At 44.3% G+C, this 16479-nt stretch overlaps 1 non-coding gene across 1 annotated transcript; it reads left to right on the plus strand.

Annotated features, from left to right (window-relative positions):
• The first annotated feature begins 14210 nt into the window (after nt 1–14210).
• Nucleotides 14211–14342, plus strand: LOC116100133. The gene has a single exon (XR_004122486.1). It is a non-coding gene; the product is annotated as a small nucleolar RNA SNORA36 family (small nucleolar RNA).
• Nucleotides 14343–16479: the final 2137 nt, after the last annotated feature.

Consider the following 16479-nt stretch of genomic DNA (forward strand, 5'->3'; position numbering starts at 1 on the left):
TATATATATATATATATATATATATCATAGCTGTCTTCAGACATACGAGAAGAGGGCATCAGATCCCATTACAGATGGTTGTGAGCCACCATGTGGTTGCTGGGAATTGAACTCAGGACCTCCGGAAGAGTAGATAGTGCTCTTAACCGCTGAGCCATCTCTCTAGCCCCTGAGATTACAGACTTGTATTGCCATCCTTTGCTTAAGAAATGATAGGCCTGAAATTCAGGGCTTTGTGTATTTTGGGCAAGCATTCTGCCACCTGAAGTACATCCCCAGCGCCTTTGTGAGATTTCTGTCTTCAGCTTCTACATTCCATGTACAGTGAGCCTGGTAGACCTTCATACATCAGCCACTTCCTGGTATTCAGTTCTTACAATGGCCTTTCTAGAGAGAGAAAATCTTTTTACGTTGATTTCCCTGAAACAGAGAGTGAAACTATTCTGGCTAAGAGCTAGGCTGAGAGTGAGGAGTGGGGTGTCTCAGTATATTAGCCCCCACTCCCAGCTTGCTGGGAGGTCTAGATCATCTATGACAACGTGTGGATTGGTGGTAAAGGCAGAGAACTCAAGGATCCACTTCTGACTCTCATTCCAGGTCCTTGTCATTCATTTGGCTTACATTAAGTGGGTTTAAATCATCCCTATGATTTAGAACTTACTTCCTCGTGGCATTTACTCACTCACTTACAGTATGCGCATGCACGTGAACGTCCACGTTTCACTGAATGCACGTGCAGGTCAGAAGACAACTTGCACGAGCTGGCTCTTTTCTTCTACTGTGTGGACTCTTTTCTTGACACACTTTATGACTATTTCCTGGCTTGGTTCTATGCAGTAAAACTTTAGCATAGGATGCTGTGTGGATAGGTGCAGGCATTGGTGAGTCCGCTTCTCCTGAGGACTACCCATAATTGCCTTTGTTTCACCGAAAGTCTTCTTGCACCCTGTTGTCTATCACTGGACACTTTACTTGTCTCTGTAGATGATGTGCTACTTCAGAATGCAAACATCCTCTGTGTAGGTGTGAGTTGAGGTCCAATCTCTTTCTAGACCTGAAACATTTTGCCCGGATAGAGCATGATCCTTGGCCACCGTACAGACCATGGACTCTTAGTTCTCTTTAGAATCCTTAGATGCTTTCCTTAGCTTGTAAGCATCAGGAAGCCACACCCTAGCTACAGAGCCATTGAGTCATTGCTTCTTCTGACAGCATACACAGGAATCCTACCAGGGGTATGTGGAAAAGCCAAGGCCGGCTTTTTTTTTTTTTTTTTTTTGGCTTTATCACTTGTTTTAATTTTAATTGTATGAGGGTCCCTCCCTCTATATGTTTGCACGTGCATCATAGTATGCCGTGTCCACAGAGGCCAGAGGGGCATTGGATCAATGGAAGTGGAGTTATTGATAGTTGTAAGCCACCATGTAGGTGCTGAGAACCGAACCCAGATCCTCTCAAAATGCAGACAGTGCTCTTAGTTGCTGAGGTGTATCCCCAATCCTGTCCAGCTTTGGTATTCTATAGCTGCATTCAGAGTTGTTCTGACTAATTTCTAAAATCCTTCATGCACTCCAAAGTCATTGTGACCTCTGGCTCTTCAACCCTTCCCAGGGCTTATACACTTGCTATTCTTTGTGACAATTCTAGGTCCATTAAAGCCATTAAATATTTTCTTTTAATCCTCTTGCTCCCCTTATTTTCCTGTTTTAAAAAATGAATACATTTTGCTTTTCCAAAATGAATGTTGTAGGGGTATTTTCCACGTTGTTTAGTTTATTTATATTGCTATTCTGCTGTTCTCTTACTTGTAGTAACTCCCAATTGAGCATGAACATGGCCTTTCTAGTCATTTCCAGCTCATTAATAAAGCTGCAGAGAAAGACAGGTTCTTACCCTAAACTGTGTGGCACTAGTCAGACACTTACCCTGAAAATGGACTTCTTAGAGATTGATCATTACCCCCATGGTCTTTCAGGAGGGTTTAATCAATGAGGCTGGGTTCTTATCCAAGCCATTTTAAACTAAGTTGCCAAGGAAACTTTCTTGAAACAAATTGCTTTCCTGACACTGTGTATTCTCCAACAGTCTCTCCAGCTTCTCTATTAGAAGCTCACAAATTTGGCAGGTAGTTTATTTGGCTTTAAGAATTGTTCAAGGTTGTAACACTTGTCTCTTTTCACCCTTAACAGCCTTCCCTCTCTTGAGAAAAGGAAGTAGAGAAATAACTAAATCACTGGGGCAGCTGTCTTCTGTGTTACCAAGGAGTGAAATGTTCCCCAAATAGGTTTACAAAGGTATGTGGTCTACATCTTCAAGGCCTGGGTTACCCACCTGCTTCCACAGACACACCTAGGTTCACAACTTTATAGTTGTGCCTAACTAGAAACACGAATGCATAACTACCATGCTGTATGTATGGGCAATGTTTTTCCATTAAAAAAAAAAGGTATGTGGTCATTAATATTGGATGCCAATTTGACAAGATCTAGGATTACTTAAAAGACAAACCTTTAGTCACAACTTTGAGGGAGTTTGTAGATTGAGTTAATTGAAGTGGGGAAACCTACTCTATCTGAGGTCCCGATGTACCAAAATCTTTTGCACAGAGCTAACGATCCGGTGGTTGCATGCTCAGGTATCTTTCACGTGTGATGGTAGGTGATTTACTGGACTGAATAAAAGGAGAGAAAGCCAGTTGATCACCAAGATTCAGCTCTGTTTCCAAACTGTGGATACCATGAGACCAGCTACCTCATACTTCTGTAGCCAGGCCTTATCCACCATGGGAGGCTAAATCCCCAAACTGGGAGCCCAAATAAACATGTCCCTTTTTTTGTGTTGCTTTTTATCAGATATTTTGTTGCAGCAAGGAGCCAACTGATAGGGAGAATTTTTGTTTCTGAGTCTACAAGGAGCTTTTTCCCCAGGGTAAGTTAAGATACACGGTTGTACATGAGGGTTCTTTTAATTGTTTCCAGTACTTTCTTTCCTTCTGTGACAGTCAAACCAAAATTACTGAGTATACCTTATGTTTTATGACAGGTACCAACGTTTTTCACACAGAGCTAAAGACCCTGTAGCTACGTGCTCAGGTGTCTGTAAGTAGATGGTGGAGTAATTGTAGGGGTCAGGAACCAGGTTCAGTCTTTTGCTTCTTATCACAAAGCACCTTCTGGTATGATTAAAGCTAGCCAGTGGGGAGGAAGTTTCCTGCTCGGTGCCAACTTGACTTATCCATGCCCTGTGACCAGAATGTGTGATGTCATCAGCAACAGGATCTTCCTACCAAGTTCCAGGAGGAAAGCTAGGGTAACTGTGATAGCCTGCATTATTTCCGGTTCCTGGAGACACCTCTGACCAAGAACTTGGGGGTTGTGTCTAACTCCTGGCACTTGGCTTTTTATTTGGTGAACTGGGAGGAACATTGTACCTGTAGGGTAGGTATAGACACACACACACACACACATTCAGAGAGAGAGAGAGAGAGAGAGAGAGAGAGAGAGAGAGAGAGAATAAAATTGCTTTCCACATGCTTTTACAAACATGTCCTTTAGTGATAGCTACCCACCTTCCCCCCAACCCTGTTCTCTGCCCTTCCATCCCCTCCCTCTCCCCACTTAAATACAAAATACAGCAGGCTTTTTGCCTGGAGGCTGGGGATCTGAACTTAGCTCCCCATAAATACACAGCAAGCACTTTACCCACTGCTCTCTCTAGCCCTCAACACCACCTTTTATCTCTTCGTTGTGCAATTCAGGACAAAAATGTATAAGATAGCCACTGCAGGAAGTGCTCCCTCAGGTGATCCACTCGCTATGCGAATGAGGGAGCTAGAGGAGAGCACCAGGAGCTTCCAGTTCCCTGGCTTCTGATTCATTTCTCTCACTGCCCAGCCATGGGGCATTTATTTTAGGGAAACCAAGTTAAAATTAAAATAGCAACAAAAATAACTTGCTTGGAACACTAAAAAACACTATCTCTGGCAAAGCATGCTTTTTGACATAGAGTGGCCATGTCCCAAGTCCTGTGACCTATCTGACATGGGAGAAAATTGCCTTTTACATCATGTCATTGAAAGATAAGTGATAGCTATATTTCTCACTCTCCAGTCACCTTCAGCAGAGCTAAGCACCCTGTGCTTTTCACTGTGTACCACAGGCCTTAGGTCTAGCTCCAAGAATCTCCACTCAGTGTTTCTCTAGATTCTTGTTGTTGGCAACTCTTCCTCCACAGGGGCCCTTTCCTTTCATTCAGACTCATACAAATTCTCCATAGAGTCTCGAAGAATATTTCTTGACTTTATCCAGCTATTTTTATCATCTCCTGAAGATAGGTAGGTGTGTAGGTAGGTAGGTAGGTAGATAGATAGATAGATAGATAGATAGATAGATAGATAGATAGATAAGGGAAAGGGAGAATGATTATATAGTTAGCTGGTCCCTGTAATATTGTGTGTCCTTGGATGGCAGGGGTTTTACTCTTCATGTATCCCTTGTACCTAGAATATACCTTAGTACAGAGTAGATGCTGGTAAGCAGTGGCTCAGTTGAATGGATGAATGGATGAGTGGATGATGGATGGATGGATGAATGGATGGATGAGTAAATAAATACATCACTGCAGACAGTAGAAAGGACCCCACAGTTGTCTAGTGGCATGTCTGGGGTGGGCATAAACCATGCCTCTATTATATGCACCAATTTCTTTTTGTTGTCCCATTGTTTCATTACTAACTGGAATCTAGAGCAGAGCTTGGGAGTCTGGCCTTCAGGCAGGATTAAATATCATTGCATCTCTGATGTGTGCAGTGTCCACTCTAGGAAAGCCACCTTTGTTCACTGTGTCCTGGATATGCTGCGTCTTCCTCAGATCTTCCCATCAACCCACAGTCTTTGGTAAGCAGTTCTCAGGTCTGCTACTTTTCCAGCACTTCCTGTGACTGATTCCTCTTATTCCTCAAGTCCATGCTTATGCACACACATTGTCTGGGGAATCCATGCCTTTCCTGCTTTCTTTGGTCTGAAAGTTTCTGTTGTGCCTTCCCTCTTGCCAATGTATATGTTGAAACTTAATCCCCAGTGTGGCCATGCTAGCCATGGAGGCCTCAGGAGGAGATTAGGTCTTGAAGACAGAGCTTCCATGAATAGGATTAGTGCCCTTATAAGAGGTCTCAAAAAAAGGACTGCTTTCCTTCCCACCACAGGAACACAAAGCAAGGGGACACCACTTGTGAAGCGGCAACTAACACCACACCGTCATTAGACAGTGACTTCCCGACTCTGGACTTCCCAGCTTCCAGAACTATAAACAAGGTCCCCTCTGCTTCTAAGATGCCCAGTTTATGATGTTTTATCATAGCACTTGAACGGACGAATACCCAACCCACTCCACTCTTTGTCACATTTTTCACATTTTGTCACTGTTTTCTTCTGAGCAATTATTTAGCCACACCATTTCTCCAGGGCAAAGGCTGTTTCCTGCCACACTCACCTTTGTACAGTTAGTACTAGCAGGAGCTGCAGTCATGAATCAATGCACAAACAAGTCTACTATCAGATAAAAATGCAGAGGAGTTGGGAATGAAGTATTATTTTATCTTAGTCATCGCAGCCGCTGTTGGAACACACGTGTCTGAAGGAGCCATGTCAGCAGCCAACCGTAGCTCGAGTGAGCAGCTCTCACATGGTATTTTACTGATATGTATTATTATTTTTTTGTTCTGGTCCATTTTCAGCTTGTCAAGTACATCCAAGTAAGTGACTTGATATGTCTTCATCACAGTAGAAACACAGACACACAAATTATATGTTATACTGTAGATTCTGCTTATCAATTAAATATAGCAAGTAAGTGTTGAGGACATTTATATTCATATCCAATTCAATTCTTATTGGGGTTTCTTATTTAATTCCTACCCTGTTAGAGTGTACCTCACCAGAATTGGAAAATGACTTTGGATAAATGGTATTGGGAACATGTCCTAGAAAAGCTCCTAGCCAGGGTGTCCTCATTTGCTTCTCTACTGCTATGACAAAACAATGACCAAAGGCAGCTCTCTGACCAGGGTTTTGTCATCTTATACTGTCAGGTAATATTCCACAATCAAGGGAAGGCAGAACAAAGCTCAAGGCAGGAACGTAGTGACAGAAACAGTGCAGACACCATTGAGGGGTGCTGTCCATTGCCCCCTTCTCTATGGCTTGTTCAGTTTGCTTTCTTATTCCACCCAGGACCACCTGCCCAGGGGTGGCACTAGGGTCTTTCTCCATCAACCATCGATCAAGGAAATGACCCACAAACTTGCCTACAGTCCAGTCTGATAGACGCAGTTGCTCAGGTGAAGGTCCGCTTCCCTGATAACTTTAGATTGCTGCCAAGTTGACAAAAACTAACCAGAATATAGGAGCCCTATTCTTATGAAAGAGGATATTCAGTTGGATGAAGACGTTTTATACACAAAAAGCCTTAACAAGATTATAGCTTTTAATGTATTTAGTTGCTGAGCAAGACCAACAGTAACTATAACTGAATACAGAAATGGGAAAGGTACATTTATGCCAGAGTCTTAAGGGAAAGTATGTAAATGAGAGAAAATTTAACCGGGCTTTAAACAATGTAGAAGAATAAATAACATACTTACCAAATGCCTAGGGCACACAAGATACAAGACTAACTACTTTGGGGGATACAAAGAATTATAAGACAGACATTTTTATCAGTGTAGATACATGGTATAAATGAGTGGGAGATTAAATAACACGAGAAACAATGTTTGGGGTGTCAGGGGGTATTCAGATTAATGATATAAAGGAAAACAGACAACATTAGTTCCCAGATGGTTCCCAGAAGGCTTCTCAGAACACGTGGGACTGTTTTGACTTAGAAGGACTTAGCTTGGAGGACAGTAGACATCATCTGAGAGGAGGAGAGGAAAATATCAAAAGCAAAGGTACAAAGGCAGAGCAGGAGAGACGAAGGGAGATGCACCAGGGAGAGCAGGCAGAGAGGTGCAAAGATAAAACCCGAGTTAGTGATGATAATGTTGAGGAGAAAGTGCAAGTCTGTGTTATGAAGGCAGCAAAAGCCAAACTATTAAGTCTACACATCGCTCGTCACACAAGAGTTGCTGGAGACCTTGTAAAGGAACGTGATGTTTAGAGCTGGGTCAAATACGCATCTCGGATGCTTCAAGCCTCCATCTTAGGAGGGTTCGGTACAGCCAACACCTGTGGACATGCATGCTGTTTTATTGAGCACCTGCTGTTGGACAGCTGTAGGCTTACATGGCAAAACTACAAAGACTGATACGATAGGACCCCAATTTCAAGGTTCTCACAGCCTGAAGTGAGATAATAGTGCTCCACAGGCAACTTTAGAGTGCGCAGAATCTCCCAGCAATAATCGAAATTGTCACACATAGAAGTTTAGGGATCAGGAGAGGATTATCTAGATCTCAGCTGTGTGGTATGGAAAGTAAAAATCCAATTTAGGTGCTTGGGGCTTGAGGTAGTAGGGCTTTTCAGAGGACACAGGCAAAGGAAGAAAGGGGGTGCAGATGGTAGAAGGAGGATCTCTGAGAAGGGAAAGAGACAGAGGCAGGAATCTGAACTGCACCCAACAACCCAAGTTAGATATCAACTAAGATAGGACAAATAGTCAGGGCAGAATTGGGGCATTACATCATCGAAAAAATTAGGGGAGACAGCCTTTATTCAACAGTAGGCTACAGGCTGCTTCCCAGGGCTCAAGGGTGTGATTATTAAGTGAGGGCCACAGATAGGCCTGGAGATATGGCTCTATAATTCTGAGCTCTGGCTGCTTTTTCAGAGGACCTGGGTTCTGTTCCCAGCACCCACATGACTGTTTACAACCATCTGTAACTCCAGTTCAGGTGGAACCCCACACACTCTTCTGGGTTTGTACCTGCACCGGGCACATGATGATTGCAGGCATGCAGGCAAGCAAAACAGCGAGAGTACACAGAGACTCTAGACAGGCCATGAACTCTCTACTCCCGGGACTAAATGATCATCCTCCAGAAATCACACAAAATCCCCCCAACTGGGTAGGAAAGTGGAAGAGAGTTTTGAATTGCAGTGCTTGTCAAGGGAAGTGTTTACAAGTCAAGTATAGAAGGCCATTATTTTTTATGACTAAAAAGTTTAGAAATCTAGATGCCTATAGATAATTTTAATAAATCAAGGGCGAATGATTATTTTGCATTTACTTATTTGCATTTACAGGTGGTTTCTTGAGTGTGGAGAGAGCAGGGTAACTGATCCGGAAGGCAACTTGACTTGGGAACTGGGCATTATAATTCCCAGCCCACCAACACCGATGTTACACATGAAAGCCATTACTTCTCACGTGGAAGATTGAGAACAACAACAACAAAAAAAAACCGCTGGTGTGTTTGGTAAGCCATGGGACTTTTGTGACTCAGTGTTTCTACAGTGTTGTGATTTAACACTGGATGGGTCACTGGCTGGAAGCTTCTCTCCAGATGGCCAAGAGCCAATTGTACTTAAAAGTGTTTTGTAACTTTCTTTAAATCTACAAACAAACTGATGGGGGCTTCAGGACAGTGAAGTTTCTGTGATTCAGGAAAGATTTCTCAGCATCTGGTTATAAAGATGATTAAGAGATGGGGACGCAGGTGGAAAATCAAAGGGAGTGGCTTTTGAAACAGCTTTCCTCTGTGTGAATGCCCATTAGGCCATGTATCTGAACACTGCTAAGAGTCGCTTAGATTGGGTATGAGAAAGCATAAACTGGCCGTGAAACTGACAGGTACTGGATTGTGATTGCCGAAAGGATGAGAGCGGCAGAGATCTGGAGGAGGAGGAGAGCTTGGAAGAGGAAAGCAATCTTTACTTGAGCCTCTAGTCCTTTTCTTCTCCCGGGATGCCTTGGTTCTGGAGCCAGTGTCTCTTTAATATCTGCGTGTGAGCAAATGTTTTATGTCTGGGAGTTTTGATTCTAACCACCCGCTGAGCACTCTGAAGGCACAAATCCGGCCCAGTGTGTACTGTGCGTTCCCCTGGAAAATGATGCCATGTACATTCAGTGACTGTTAACTTGAGAACGTCTGAGACTACGGTGCCACAAGCAATGAACAACTGATGTAGATGAGGAAAAAAGTGTGTACATATATGCGCATGTGCACATACGTGTGTGTTCGTGCACACAGTTTCTTGCAACCACGTCTGCCATGTCTACTGCCTCTCCACTCATGGGAGACACGTGTCTCCTTTTATTTTGCTCACAGGGGGACTTGACATAATAGCTTGTTTAGAATTGTGGGATATCTTTTTCACCCAGTGACACCAGCAATGCAAGACACGGGCTTGAGTTCACAGTATTTCTTTCCAGCCTTGCTTGCTACTGTGCTTGATTTCATCCATTTATAAATAACCTCACTCTGTGGCCAGACACTTACTATAAGCACTGCTGGAGCCTCTGGCAGTGGTTGTCTTCAGCTGATGGGCAGACGCTGGACGAACCTTAGCGCATGCTCTCTCTACCCTTAGCGCATGCTCTCTCCCTCCTCCAATCTGGACATTTCCCACCCCTGCCCACTTCCCTTTTGTCAGGTTCCTGCTCTCTTTTCCATTTAGTCCTTCAATTTTATATTCAGAGTTGCTTTAAACACAACAAAAATACTGCCAGAGGTAGTTATAATTGCACATGAATTTTGTCATATTTCATAGATTTTCTTCTTAGCTTGAGTAGCACAAATTGACCTGTAAGAAGTAAAACGAATTAATGTGTTGGCTTCTCACCCCCTCTTTGCTCTATTAGGAACATTTTTTTTTCTTCTTCATGGCATAGGCCTATTTTTATTCCCTGTCCTGTGCTGCATTTTTATTTAAACCTGAAATATTGATGAACTCCACGTGGACCTCAGATTCATTAGCAGAAGTACAGCTCTGCTTGATCTGTACAGGTGAATGCAAACCTGCTAAGTCCTCAGGGGCCAGCAGCGGATGAAGGACAACATGAGGTCACGAGGGGCTGATTTGACTGCTCCGGGTTTTTGTGGTGTGGTCACGTGGGTGGTCCAGGAGCTAGAAGGAGCTAGATTTTGAGAAATGATCCAGGAGATTCCCCTAGGTTGGCAGGATATGGTGAAGATTAGTCAGAATCCAGCTCTAAGCTCCAGGTCGGAAGCTGGCAGTGTGATTTGGGGCCTAGACTTTAGCTACACTGACCAGTTTCCTATAAGACAAGGGCAGACATTCTTGTCTCCTAGGGCACGGAGAAAAGTTAGACACTGTGTATAAAAGCATCTAGCAACGGGTCTGTCATTTCGAAAGTTACCAACAAGTAGTATGTGTTACCTTGTCACTCATGTTCTTCTGTAATTAGACAATGCAACCATTCTTCCTTCAACTGTCTCCTCCTGTCACTCTTGGAGTGACTCTTCATTCATGAAAATGATGTTCAAAATCAACTGTTAAGCCGGGTGTGATGGTGCATACTTGTATATGGAGGCAACGGTGCTAGGATTGTGAGTTCAAGACCAGCCTAGGCCATGTAGCATGACTCTGTGCCAGTGGAAGGGGTTGTGTTGTTGCTTGGTTGTGGATCACCTGACTAGCATATGCAGGATTCCGAGTTTCATCCTCAGAACTACAACACAACAAATAAACTAAAACTTAGCACTAGCCTTAGAAAAACAAGTAAAGGATAGTTGTTCTGTAGGCATTGGCAAAAACTCTGAGTTGATATAAAGTTGTTAATCTTCTTATCTTGACCAAGATATTAAATCTGCTTGCCGTTGGCTTATCTGTGTTACTACATTTAACACACACACACACACACACACACACACACACACACACAGACGCACATGCAACCATTGACTTTTCCAACAGCCCCCCCATTCCTGAATAACAACTTAGTGGCTTATTTACTTATTAATATGTCTAGGTCTTAAGCTAGGCTTGTTCCCTGACTAGCTTGTAATTCAATCACCCTATTTATTTCATATGTCCAACTTTCTCTGAGTCTCTGTAGAGAACCTTTCCATGACTGACTATTTCCCAGTTTTCTCTCTCTGTCAGATGTCTCACTTTATAATCCTACCTCAGCTTATTGGCTGTCTTAGTCAGGGTTTCTATTCCTGGACAAAGCATCATGACCAAGAAGCAAGTTGGGGAGGAAACAGTTTATTCAGCTTACACTTCCAAATTTCTGTTCATCACCAAAGGAAGCCAGGACTGGAACTCAAGCAGGTCCTGGAATCAGGAGCTGATGCAGAGGCCATGGAGGGATGTTCTTTACTGGCTTGCTTTCTCTGGCTTGTTCATCTTGGTTTCTTATAGAACCCAAGACAACCAGCTCAGGGATGGTATCATTCACAAGGGGCCTCCCTCCTTGATCACTAATTGAGAAAATGCCCCACAGCTGGATCTCATGGAGGCATTTCCTTCCCTGAAGTTCCTTTCTCTGTGATAACTCCAGCTTGTGTCAAGTTGACACAAAACCAGCCAGTACATTGGCCATCAGATTTTTATTGACAGGTGATACTTATACACGCACACACATGCGCGCGCGCGCACACACACACACACACACACACACATACACAAATACAAACATATATACATATACACATATACACACATACACACACCTCCACACACACACACACACACACACACACACACACACACACACACGGTGGTAAGTTCAACGTTTGCTGTTGCTTTGGAATTGGGGTTTGGAAAAACAGGACCTCCAAAGCATTAGACATCTGAAGCAAGAGACTGGGAGCTGGAGTACTGTTGGTTCCCAGTTTGAGAGCTGGAGGACCTGGGTCGGGCAAACCAACCATTCACATCATGAATGGTTTGCTTCAGGAAGACTCATGGGACAAAAAAACTTAATCCATGTGTACCCAGAAGAAATCGTTCACAACTGGAAGAATAGAGAGTGCAGAGGCTTCCATGTGCAGTCTGTATAAACTAGAGCAGTGACACAAACAAAGTCGTTAGCCATCTCTTCCTGCCTTCACTCTCCCCACATCCTTTATCCCTGGATGATTCCAGGCTATGGCACAGGAGATAGCTTAGAACCAAGTCGTAGCTTTATAGGGACTGAAGAGTGTGCTCTCAAAAGATGTGTTGAAGATGTGGCCTCTAGCATCTCAGAATGCCATTGTATTCTGAAATAGAATCTTGCAGAGGCAATTGTGTCAAAATTGAGTTCATTTTGGAATGTATTTACTGAGACGACATACTTATTCTAATAAAAGAGGAATTTTGGACAATAAGACACCAGAGGAAAGGAAAGGGTGCAGCCATGTTTCATAAGCTATGGTATTTCCAGGATCAACAGAAGTTGGAACAGGCAAGAGGCACTCTTTCCTAGGTCTTCATGAAGAGTCACAGCTCTGCCTATGTCTTAGTTTTTACTTCAAGGCTGCCAAGCTCTGAGACAACACATTCTGTTGTCCCAAGCCAACCTACTTGTGAAGTGTTGTTGTGGCAGCCCTAGGAGGCTAATACAGAGCCCACAGCTGTATAGGAGGGAGGGTGAGGGAAGGGTGTGATTTAAGTACACTGAAGATGGACTTATCCTGAGCTGTACTTTAAGAGACAAACATGACCAGCAAGTTATGGGATCTGTCTGAGATATTATTAAGGATTGTGCTATATATTAGGGAAGGGAGGCTCTACAGAGCGTAGATAAATGCAGAGACTGGAAAAAATACAATTATCTTATGCATACACCCTGCTGAGTTCAGAGTGCTCAGTAAACCAGTTACATACAGATTTTAATGTCCTCTGCGCACCAGATGCTTGGGAAATTTGCCAGGATTCCTCTCAAGCTGCAGGCTGGTTACCATGACAATGAAGGCAAGAGACAATCCTGTAACTATCTAGTTTACAGACTAGATGGTAGTTTAAATACTCTACTGATGTTTTGTGATTAACTTTGATGTTGAAAGATGAACCCTTAGGACCATGAATCACTGGAGTCTCAGGGGGCACCCGGGGCCATAAGCAGCTCCCTCAGGAAAAGCGCAGACTTCCCAGGTATCTGCAGTCACATTGGGATCAGACAGCTTCAAGCCCGGAGGATCTCCACAGCAGTCAACTCCCAGGGATCTGCCCCAAACTTGATTGGGGTAACTGTCTTTGTTTTTCATTCTCCACACAGCCCACTGGGCCACCTAATTAAGTTCTGCAAAGTCCCCAAAGGAGAAGGCTATAAACATAGTTTGGTATGGGGATGGATTTCCATGTTTCTCTTTCCTGGAGACTGGGGAACTGAGACCAGAGTCTCAGCAGGTCTGGATGTCAACGATGTTCACACTGCAATATCCTAGCTGGGGCTGGCTGCCACAGTTAACACGCTCTCTCTCTTTTTCAACAGGATTCTGTCTGGGCAGCTCAGCCAGCACTTCCTCACCACAACTTTCATTTTCTACCCCTTCCAGCAGTTGGAATTATCCTCCTGACTCTGCTTGAATCTTCATAGTCTACCTGGGAATTCCCAATAGTGGTGACGTTGGAAACAATGGAGTCTTTAGAAGAAGAGGTATTGAAGCAAATAGCGAAGGATAGGTATAGGAGATAATAGAGACACCAGCCTGAGTGTCTCTGTCCCGCATTCTGTCCCCTAAATAGAGTTACAAGGATAACGCGGTGAGGGTTCCGAGCAGAGGACTCGAAATCTAAGTTTCCCTCTGCCACACCTTTGCTTCTTTCCCATCATACTTGGGTTCTGAGTGCTGAGCTGGATGTTTGGTTTGTCTTCCCAGTTGGCTCCATTGGGGAAAGAGGAAGGGGAGGGTTAGAGCCAGAGTTAAAGAGGTCCCCTTCCCTTGTTTAAGATACAGGCGGGAGGAAGCTGTGATGTGACAAGTTGTGTCTCTAACACGCTCGCCCCTTCCCTCACCCCTGTACATACTGGCTCTTCTCCGTGTCCAGCATCCTGTCCTTGGCCCTGGCTCTTCTCCGTGTCCAGCATCCTGTCCTTGGCCCTGACACTCTACTCCTGCATGGTTTCTGTTCTTATGTCACGGGATGCTCCTTTCTCCTCCCTTTTCTGATTCCTCTTCTCTGTCCTTTAGATGGCCTTTATATGTGTCTTTTTCTTTCCTGAGTCCTTTTACTCATTTCTTTAATGATGAGTTTCACATCCAAGTTTCCAGATCAGAAAATATTTTCTGGACATGAGATTCAAAAATTGCAGTTCTTCCCCAAAGTGGTGAGTGCAGTTTGGGGCTGCTTTTCTCTTCTGCTTAATTAAACATTGGAACATTGAAACTGGCTGAGGGAAATGACTAAATGGAGAGTGTTACTCTATTCATATACTTCTAGCTCACATCCATATATACATACATGCATACATATATGCATACATACATACACACGCACATACATGCATACATGCATACATATGTACACCCAGGGGCCCATCAGGAGCTATGCCACATTGAGAGGGTGAGGGAAAGGCACCCAGAGACCTGCCAGCTATGTGGCCTGTGCCACTGTGGGAAGCACTAGAATGTGCAAGTGTGTGGAAAGATGAGTGAGAAAGAGCTGAAGAACAGTTTGAGTGCTATGAAGAGAGGCGGAGCTGAAGATGTATGGGTGGAGAGGAGTGGCCTATTGTGCATGGCTTGCCCTGCCATCTGAGATCATGGTGGAGTCCCAGCAAGTGCTTCCTCTGAGAACCAAGTCTGTGTCCCTAGTCATGCAGCAGCAGGGGTTAGTGTCGATGTCCTTGGCTCATAATACTTGTTAAGACCATGCAGATGTCCCTGGTCCGGGCTGCTTTCTGGGACTATGTTGATATCCATGAGGGCCTGTGCAGAGCTGGTCCCACCCCTCAATGGCTGAAGCACTCTGGACTGCTGGCCCTACCTCTCTGGGTAGTAGAGCTGGGCCTAGTGGTGGGAGAACAGATGAACCAGCCCTGAAGGCATGAGTTCAGTAGAGCTGGTCTGAGCACATACCTGCCTTGAGGTGAGGTTGTGTGGGCTCAGAGAAATGTCCCCGCACCCGAACCTTCACTCCTAGCCACCTGCCCCATTCAAGAGAACTGGCCCCCGGGTCATGAGGGTCATGAGGGGGCGTTGAGAAGCTGGTCTCATCCTTCACTACCTTCAGGACTTGAGAGAGTGGGCCCTGCAACTTCCCTGAGCAAAGCACAATAGAGCTGGCTCTGGTGGCTAGGGGCATAGATGAGCCATCTAGAGGGCATGAAAGCAGGAGAGCTGTCTCCACCCCTTGCCAGCTGTGGCACTGGATGAGCTAGCCTGGGTAGTGATAGAGAGCTTGCCCTGGTGGTATGGGTGTGGGAGAGCTGGCAGGCAACTCAGTTACTACCCAGGCCCAGATCCAGGACTCTGAGTTGGCCAACCCCTATGTACCCCAGCTATGGATTTCTGGAACATGTGGACAGGTTAGTCCTGAAGATCCAAAGCTGTAGGATCTCCATGACACAGAGCAACAACAGAATATTGGAGAGGAGTTCTGGTGAGGATCCAGTATTGATGGTGTAGCAAAAGCCAGAGGCCTCAAAACAGACCAATGACTCATTGCAAGGAGCATTTGCAAGTAAAGATGTGTGGACAAGGCTATACTGTGGGACACACTGTGACACACTCCAACTTCCATGACAAGATATTTTTTAAGTTTTGTATTGTATTATTTATTGAGGTTGTTGTTGTTGTTGTTTGGGGGAGGTTGGAAGGGCAGAGGGTAGTTATAACGGGACTGGAAGATGAGTAGGTTTGAGGTACAAACAATAAAAGTTTTTTTTTTTTTTAAATTAACGTCTTACTAGAATGATACCTACGTGTGACGTGCAGACACTTTCAAAAACAACAAACAAACAAAAAAACCCCTAACATCTTCTGTTGGTTCCCATTCTTCTAAGAAAGTTGGGTTCCCCATTAGGAAGATACTCTGTGATTCAGCACATGGAGCTCTTATCCATGTGAATTTACCTAGAAAAGAATCTATGAAGTCCCTAGACAACATGGATCCAAACTCAGTAAAAAATTAACTAATAGCAGAACCAATGTGGTGGTGGTTCCTTTCCTGACAGCATCTGCCAGACTCTTTTCTAAAAGGCAGTATTGAATCCAGTTCTTGTGCATGTGCTCTGTGTAGAGTGTGTTCACGTGTATGGAGAGGCTCACACTTAAGAGAGAACATGGAAGGCAGAGGAGGCTCTTGAGAGTTTTGCTAGGTTACTGTCTTAGTGCTTTAAGATAAAGACTCCCGCTGAACCCAGAACTTACCATTTCAGTTAGACCCACTGGATGGTAAGCTCTAAGGGTTCCCCTAGTCACTGTCAGTTACAGTGTGCAAGCACAGAAGTTTTATGTGGGTTCTGGGATCAGAACTCTGATCCTTGGGTTTGCCTAGCAAACGTTCTTACCTCATCATCTTCCATGCTCCCTTTCTACCTTTTGTAAAATTTATAATCTAGCTGTTGCCCCCTCCCCAGTGCCCC

The sequence above is a fragment of the Mastomys coucha genome, unplaced genomic scaffold (assembly GCF_008632895.1).
Source record: "Mastomys coucha isolate ucsf_1 unplaced genomic scaffold, UCSF_Mcou_1 pScaffold20, whole genome shotgun sequence".
Classification (NCBI taxonomy): domain Eukaryota; kingdom Metazoa; phylum Chordata; class Mammalia; order Rodentia; family Muridae; genus Mastomys; species Mastomys coucha.